Source organism: Nannospalax galili, unplaced genomic scaffold (assembly GCF_000622305.1).
Source record: "Nannospalax galili isolate Female #2095 unplaced genomic scaffold, S.galili_v1.0 scaffold1171, whole genome shotgun sequence".
Classification (NCBI taxonomy): domain Eukaryota; kingdom Metazoa; phylum Chordata; class Mammalia; order Rodentia; family Spalacidae; genus Nannospalax; species Nannospalax galili.
The window spans coordinates 121829-130654 of NW_008328881.1; the positions used below are offsets into that span (position 1 = coordinate 121829).

Below are 8826 nucleotides of genomic sequence, written 5' to 3' on the forward strand. Positions count from 1 at the left end.
GTGTAAGAGTTACAGGCATGTGCCACCATACTTAATTTTAGTTAAGTTTTGGAGTAATTTGTTCCCCAGCACTCAGGAGGTGGTGGAAGAAGGATAAAAAGTTCAAGGACAGTCAGAGCTACATAGTGAGTTAAGGCCAGCTAGGGCTACTTGAAAAACCTGTCTCAAATAAATAATAAATAAATAAATAGCCAGCCAGATGGCTCAGTAAATAAAAGCACTTGCTAAGCAAAACTGAAGACCTGAGTTCAGTCACCAAACCCAATGGTGGAAGGGAAGAATTGACTTCTGAAAGCTGTCCTTTGAATTACACATACCCATCACACCTGAGTGTGCCTGAGTTCACACACACACATCACACATGTACATCACACACATACACACATATTACACACATGCACACATGCATCACATACATCACACACAAAATCACACCCACAAATCAATACATAAATCACACATATACATACACATACATATACACAAAGCACACACATATACCCAACATACACAGTCATATACTAATATTTTTAATATTTTAAAAAATATGTAGAGGGGTCTGGAGGGATGGCTCAGAAGTTAAGAGCACTGGCTACTCTTGTAGAGGACCTAAGTTGAATTCTCAGGACCCACATGTAAGCTAAAAACCATCCGGAGCTCCAGTTCCAGGGGATCCAATACCCTTTTCTGACCTCTGAGGGCATGGCATGACATGGGTGCACTTAACATACATGCAGGCAATACACTCATACACATTAAATTTTTGAAAAAAAAGAATAAATTTATGGAGCCTGGTTGCACAGAGAAATAATCCCAGCACTCTGGAGGCAGAGGCAGGCAGATCTCTGTGAGTTCAAGGCCAGCCTGGTCTACATAGTGAGATCCAGGCCAGCTGGGGCTACAGGGAGACCCTGTCTCAAAAAAAAAAAAAAAAAGTTCAGGCTTTGAAAAACTGCAGAAATAATCATAAAAAATAGAGGGCTTTCTTACCTTCTACTAAGTCTATTCTTATACTTTAATTCTGCTAAAATTTTGTAAGATAACTACTGTTATCAGTTACTTAGAACCTCCAGAATTAATCACTCCTTCAGTTTTGGATGATAAAGGGTGAAAAAAGAAAAGTTAAAGAGAAGTCCACAGAGTGAGGGTTGGCTGGCAAAGCAGCTCCGTGGGGAATAGCACTGGTTGCCAAATTTGAAAATCTGTGTCTCTATCCCTGGAATCCATATGGTGGAAGGAAAGCAGTGTTTTATAAACTCAATTATTGTTTTCTTTTTAATTTTTTATACATGTGGTGTATGTGTGGGGACCATGTGTGTGCTGGTGCACAAGCATATATGCATATGTGTGGAGGTTAGAGGTTAGCATCAGGTGTCTTTCTCCGTCTCTTTCCACTTTATATACTGGGGCAGTCCGTCACTGAACCAGAGCTTGCTGCTTTGGCTAGGCTAGCTACCCAGCTTGCTCCAGGGATCTCTGTCCTTGCATCCTACATGCTAGGACTACAAGCAGGCTGCCATGACCATCTGGCATTTACATGGGTGCTAGAGATTCAAACTCTGGTCTTCATACTTGCATGGCAAGTGCTTTTACATGCTAAACCATCTCCCCAGACCCTCAATATTTTTTTAGATCTCTTAAAGTTCCTTCCCTATTTTTTATTCATTCAGCATACATTTACATACTTTTTTGAGTGGGTTTTTTTTTTTTTTTTTTTTGAGATAGGGTCTCCCTGTAACCCCAGCTGTCCTGGAACTCACTATGTAGACCAGGCTGGCCTTGAACTCACAGAGATTTGCCTGCCTCTGCCTCCCAAGCTGAGATTAAAAGCATGCTCCACCAAGCCTGGCTACATTTGCCAACTTTTTCACTGTATGTGTCAAACTGTTGAGAACAAGAATTCAACAGTGTACAAACAGGCAAGCTAAACTCTGGGTCTGTAATAAAGAACAAAAACAGACAGGCTCCTAATAGTTATGAAGTGTACATTCTACTTGTCTGAAGGGTGTGGATGTAAAACACTAGACAAGTAAATAAACTACCAACTGTAATTTGGTTTGGCATAATATTTTCAATGAAATGTGGCTTATTGTTATCAAGGAATGACTACATAACTACATATCTTTTAGGACAGGTTTATAATAAAGTGTCAATATATAGTATCATATTCCTTTTCTGCATACATGTTAAGAAGTTAAATCGCACAACTATATTTGTATGTATACAGTTAGCATGTAATTATATTAAGTAATAGCTTTTTCTGAATGCTAGATTACACTGCACTAAAAATAGACAGTACCATATGTATTTTAAGAGGTTATAGCATAATACATGCATTATGTGTATATATATATTTTTTTTTCTTTTATGATGCTAGGAATCAAATCCAGAGCCTCATAAATATTTGGTGAGCACTCTACCACTGTGTTAGATCCCCAAATCCCCAGCCCTTCATTTCCTTTTCTCTGTTTCTTCCTTCCTTCCTTTCATTCGTTCATTCTTTTCTTTTTTTTTTTTTTTTTTTTTTTTGTGTTTTTGTTTTTTTGAGACAGGGTCTCCCTGTAGCCCCAGCTGTCCTGGAACTCACTATGTAGATCAGGCTGGCCTTGAACTCACAAAGATCCTCCTGCCTCTGCCTCCTGAGTGCTGGGATCAAAGGTGTGCGCCACCACACCTGGCTCTTTTCTTTTCTTTTTTAAAGCCAGGGCTTCACTACTTATCCCTGACTGACATGGAACTCACCATGTAGACTAGGCTGGCCTCAAACTCACAGATTCCCAGCCTCTGCCTCCTGATTGCTGGGGTTAAAGGCATGCACCATTATGCCCAGCTTTCCTTTCTTTTTAAATAAAATTTTCATGGTTTACAGTTAAATGCAAAAAGAAACTATCTTTTGAGAGCCTGATCTTTCAAGTCCTTGAATATTTTCATGAAAATCATGAAATTCATTATCACCTTTGAAAGGGGAAGGCTCAGGGAAGAAATGCATACTACCATGCACCTGGAGGACTGCTTAGTACTACATGGAAGGCATTTAGCAAAAGCTCACTGGAGACTGAAAGAACAGCTTGACGTTCTTCTCTTTGGTCTACATATTGAGTTTCACATGACAAGAAGTCATGACACAACCTCAAACACAAAGCCTCCCTTCCTCACTCAAACACCAAATGGCAGGGTGGAGTGGGCCGACACTGTCTCCTTTCTTGTGTAAAGCTATTAGGTAACTTCCTGCATCTGCAAAACAAGCCTTTAAGCCAAGTGTGGTGGTGCATGTTAGTCCCAGCACTGGGGAGGCAGATCTCTGTGAGCTCCAGGCCACCCAGGGCTACATTTTGAGACCCTGTCTTAAAAAAAGAAAAAGAAAAAAAAAACAGGAACCAGAGAGATGGCTCAGCGGTTAAGAGCACAGGCTGTTCTTGGAGAGGACCTGGGTTCAAATCTCATCACCCAAATGGTGGCTAACAACCATCCATAACTCCAGTTCCAGGGATCCAAAGCCCTCTTCTGACTTCCCTGGGCATTGCATGCACAAGTATGCTTATATACACGCACACAAAACACTCATACACATTAAAAAAAAATTAAAAATTAAAAAATAACAAACTGAAGCCTTTAAATAAGAGGTATTGGCTGGAGAGATGGCTCGGTGGTTAAGAGCACTGGCTGCTCTTGCAAAGGACCTGGGTTCAGTTCCCAGCACCCACGTGGTGGCTAGCAACCATCCATAACTCTAATTCCGGAGGATCTGATGCCCTCTTCTGACCTTTGTGGGCATTGTACAACACAGGTGCACTTACACACACGCAGGCACATACACATACACTTAAAAATAAAAATAATAAATAAAATATTTTAAAATAAATAAGAAGTATTGCCATCTCAAGATACCAATTAGAATAGAAGCTGGATTTGGTGGTACACACCTGTAATCCCAGCACCTGGAAAATGGAGGCAGGAGGATTAGTAGTTCAAGGCCATTCTTGGCTATGAAGTGTGCGAAGCTACCCTGTCTCCAAAGCAACAAACAAAGGAATTGGAGGTCCTTATCTGTACCTGATAGGCGTGTCATAAAGACCTTTAAAATGTTTGATACCCTAGCTACTTTGTTCCTTTTTTTTTTTTTTTTCTTTTTGAGACAGGGTCTCCCTGTAGCCCCAGCTGTCCTGGAACTCACCATGTAGACCAGGCTGGCCTTGAACTCACAGAGATCCGCCTGCCTCTGTCTCCTGAGTGCTGGGACTACAGGCGTGCACCACCACGCCCTGCTCTTTGTTCCATTTTTAAGAATCTAAGAGTGCTGGGACTACAGGCGTGTGCCACTACATCCAGCCTGAAAATGAGATTTTTAAAATGTCCTTTTATAGAAAGAATTACCTTAGGGGAAAGCAAGAGTAATAGAATTGACACAAATTCACAGCACAGGGCTGGGTCACCATCCACAAACCTAGCAGAAAAATCAGAGACACAATCAGAAGTGGCAGACAGGCTTCAGCTAAACACAGATGCCTTCGACTTAGGGTGACCAGTGGGCTAGTAGCGACAGTGAGTAGGTTCATCAATTCGGAACAGGAGACTGAAAGTTGTCAATGACACTTTTCCTGTTCTATTCTGTGCTTTCCAGCAAGTCATGTGCTTATCAAATTTCCTTTCATTTAAAATCTGGGTATTTCTTTCCCACAGTACAAGTGTCTCCTGAGATTCAGTTAGCACAGTGCTATGTTTTGGCTACTTTCATTATGATTAATCTCACATCAGCCTTTTTAATCAACTCTGGGACCAGATGGAGAGGTAACTCATGTGTTCCAGTCTCCTGGTTCTCTGTTATGACCAAGCAGGAAGTTTCCGAGCCAATCGCCACCTCTCAGGAAGTTTATGTCAAACTGAGTATTTGCATCCTGTTGAATATAGTCTTAAATTGCTGTCTTCACTCTAGATATGATACATTTACTCTAGCAAATGTCTGAGCAATTGCTCCTGAAATTGTTATATATTTCTATGTGACAAATGGAATATCTCTGACTAATAATGAAAAAGTTAAGGATTTTTTTTAGCAGTAAGCACATGTAATATAACTACTTACATCTCTTCTCACACCCCTTTTTCATTTGATCCTGAGTCCTTGTTAATCATGTTCTGAGTCACTAATTGTGTAGATAGCACGCCAAAAACCAAGCAAATAAATCCCTGTAAGGTACATCCTGATGCTCCTTCCATGGTTGGGATGCCAGGCTGTATTGAAGTCAGGGAGGGGCCGTGGTGGTGAGTCTGGCTGTATGATTTTTTGCTAAGTGCCTAATCTGCAGTTTTCTCACTTGAAAATGAGAGGGATGAGGCCAGGCATGGTGGAGCACACTTTTAATCCCAGAGAGACAGAGACGGGTGAATCTCTGTGAGTTCAAGGTCAGCCTGGTCTACAAAGTGAGTTCCAGGCCAGCTGGGGCTACAGGGAGAGCCTGTCTCAAAAAGACAAAAAGAAAAAAGAAAAAAAGAAAAAGAAAGAAAGAAAGAAAAATTAGCAGGATGGGTTAAATGATTTCTAGTATATCCTGTGCAATTCTTACTATGGGAAGGGTCAATCTTTGTGATACACACTATAAAGTCACACTTCTTACATCAAAAAATTAATACAGGAGCTGGAGAGATGACTCAGTGTTTAAAAACACATAATATTCTTACTGAGGACCTGAATTCAGTTCCCAGGACCCACATTGGGCAACTCACAACTGCCTGTAATTCCAGTTCCAGAGACCTTTGACCTCTAATGACACCTGCATTCACATACACATACCCACACACAGACACACATACATATATAATTAAAAATGAATAAAATAAATCTTAAAAAAATAAATACAGGCCTTATTCTAAGTGTAAGCTACAGGGAGATACAATGCATCTTCCCTGATTGGTTGGTTGATTGATTGATTGATTGATTGATTGATTGATTGATTCTTTTTCTTTCTTTCTTGACAGGTTGTAGTCCAAGATGGCCTCCAACTTGCTCTATAGCCAAAGCTGGCCTTGAACTCCTGACCCTCCTGCCTCTACCTCCCAACTGCTAGAACTATAGGCATACACATTCCATCCAGCTAAGGAGGCTTTATGGTTGCAATAGAAATCCAAATGGATCTTGCTTTAATAATGAGATGAGTTTATAGCTAGGTGTAGTGACTCACATCTGTAAACCCAGCACTCAGTGGTACAAATAGGCAGGAGAATTTCCACAAGTAGGTGGCCAGCCTGAGCTACTAGTGAGTTTTAGGTTAGTCTGGGCTACAGAGTGAGATCCTGTCTCAAACAACTTTAAAAAGGTGCTGGAGCTGTTGCCAGAGTCTGAATCCTGCTAGAGCACCCTCAGCATCTGGGTCCCATCATGCACTCCTGGTTCCTTTTGATTCCAAGTCCAGGATGGCAGGCCTCAAGGATAAGCTGACTGTGAATATTCTTAAGGAATAACAGACCCCTGGAATAAGATTCTACTTGTTTGGGTTGGTGCTGTTGGCATGGCCTGTGTCATCAGTATCTTAATGAAGGACTTAGCAAAGTGATCTTGCTCTTGTTGAGGTTATTAAAGACAAACTGAAAGGAGAGATGATCTCCAACATGACAGCCCTTTTCTTTAGATACCAAAAACTTGTCTCTGGCAAAGACTAGTGTGACTGCAAATTCCAAGCTGGTCAGTATCACAGCTGGAGGACATCAACAAGAGATTGGTCCAGCACAATGTGAACATTTTTCAGTTCATCATTCCTAATGTTGTGAAATATGGTCCAAACTACAAGTCACTTGCTGTTTCCAATCCAGTGGATATTTTGACCTCTGTTGCTTGGAAGATAACTGGTTTTCTCAAAAATCATGTTATTGGAAGTGGTTGTAATCTGGATGCAGCCGCATTTCTTATCTGATGGGGATTGGCTAGGAGCTTGCCTGCTAAACTATCATGGGAGGGTCCTTGGGGAGCATGGATACTCCAGTGTGTCTGTGTGGAGTGGATGTTGCTAGTGTCTCCCTGAAGAATCTCAACCCAGAATTTGGCACAAATACAACTAAGGAACAGTGGAAAGAGGTTCACAAACAAGCAGTTGACAGTGCTGAAATGGTCAAATTGAAAGGCTGTCCGCTCTGGGCCATCACATTACTGTGGCAGATTTGGCAAAAGTATAATGAAAAATCTTAGGCAGGTGCATCAGGTTTCCATTAGGGTTAGCAAAGGAATTGGAATGAAAACAACACCCTCCTTAGTTCCTTAGTGTTCTTTGCCTCTTGGGACAAATTGAATCTCGTGTTGTGAAAATGACCTTGACTCCAGAAGCAGGCTTGAAGAAGAGTGCAGATAGACAGTGGATCCAGAAACAGCTGCAATTGTAAGTCTTCTAATCTCTTGCCACCTCACTGTCCAGGCTGTAGCAGGAATTTTTTAGAATTTTGAAAAAGGGAACTTCTTTAATTTATTTATTTTTATGTGTATGAACTTTTGCCTGTGAGTATGTGTAAGTGTACATGTGTCATGCAAGACCCACAGAGGCCAGAAAAGGGTGTTGGATCTCTTAGAACTAGAGTTAGGGACAATGGTTGGACATTATGTGGGTGCTGGAAACCAAACCTGGGTTCTCTGCAAGAGTAGCCAGTGTTCTTAACCACTGAGCCATCTCTCCAGTCCCATAGATTTGTTGTCAGCCCCATAGATTTATTTTTATTTTATGTGTTTATGTGTGTGCCTGAATGTATGTATGTACAATACATGAGCACTGATGGCCACAGAGGTCAGAAGAGGGCATTGGATCCTGTGGTTGCCAGCTGTGGCTGCTCTGCTCTGGCTATGGCTGCTCTCCTGCTCTCTTAGTTCCTCCAATCAGTCATCTGGTCTGGACCCCAGGGCTGGTCTGCGCCAGGGTCGCTGCATTCAGATGCAGGAGACCAGGTTCAGTGACACAGATCTGCTTTATTGCAGGAAGGCACAAGCTTATGTAGGGGTAGTGGTCCAATCACAGCACAGCAAGTAGGATACCTTATTAGCATAACAGGTTTAGCATCCTATTACAGTACAGCAAGTAGGATAACTTGATTCCAAAGGTGGTGATTAGGGAGTGGCCAGCCCTAGGCATCAGTCTCATGATCTGCCAATGGGAGCAAAATGTCACAAGGCGTTCCTTGTGGCTCCAGCGGTTGGGCTGTTGCCTCAGGCCTGCTCTATGGCTGTCAAGACTTTCACCCTAGGCTCAAGCCTGTCTCCCACATCTCCCCTTTTTTTATTTTTAAAGGTGAGGTATAGTTTAGAATATATAGCATATTGATATCAGTCCAGATACATCAAGGCAAAGTAGAATGGCTCAGGGGGTCATTGTATCAAGAGCCCCCTCCCTCAAGATGGTGAGCTTCCTTGAGAGCAGGCTGAGCCAACTCCATGCCAACCAGTGAGTGGGAGTCGAGGTTCTTTGCTTTGGCATTATTGTCCCCACCTCAAGGGTCACCCAGCACTATGGACTGTGCCTGTCTTAGGTTGTCCCATCTTTTGGGATCTTACCCATCATTAACTACCAGCCCTCGAAGGGTGAGTCCCTTGGTATGGTCCGGCAGAGGGAGAGGCAATGTATCAATTTTTGGCCCGTGCAAAGGCCTCTTAAGGGGCTAAGAATTCAATAAAAGCTGACAGAGCGGGGTTGTCCCATCTGGGGTAAAGATGGGGATTAGGGAGTGTCAAGTTCTAGGCATCGGTCTCACAGTCTGCCAACAGGAGTATATATCACAAGGTGTTTCCTGTGGCTCTGGCAGTCCGGCCGTTGTCTCAGGTCCATTGCATGGCTGTTCCATAAGATGGTTACACCT

At 42.3% G+C, this 8826-nt stretch overlaps 1 pseudogene; it reads left to right on the forward strand.

Moving 5' to 3' along the window:
• The first annotated feature begins 6408 nt into the window (after positions 1-6408).
• LOC103731481 lies at positions 6409-7358 on the forward strand (annotated as a pseudogene).
• Positions 7359-8826: the final 1468 nt, after the last annotated feature.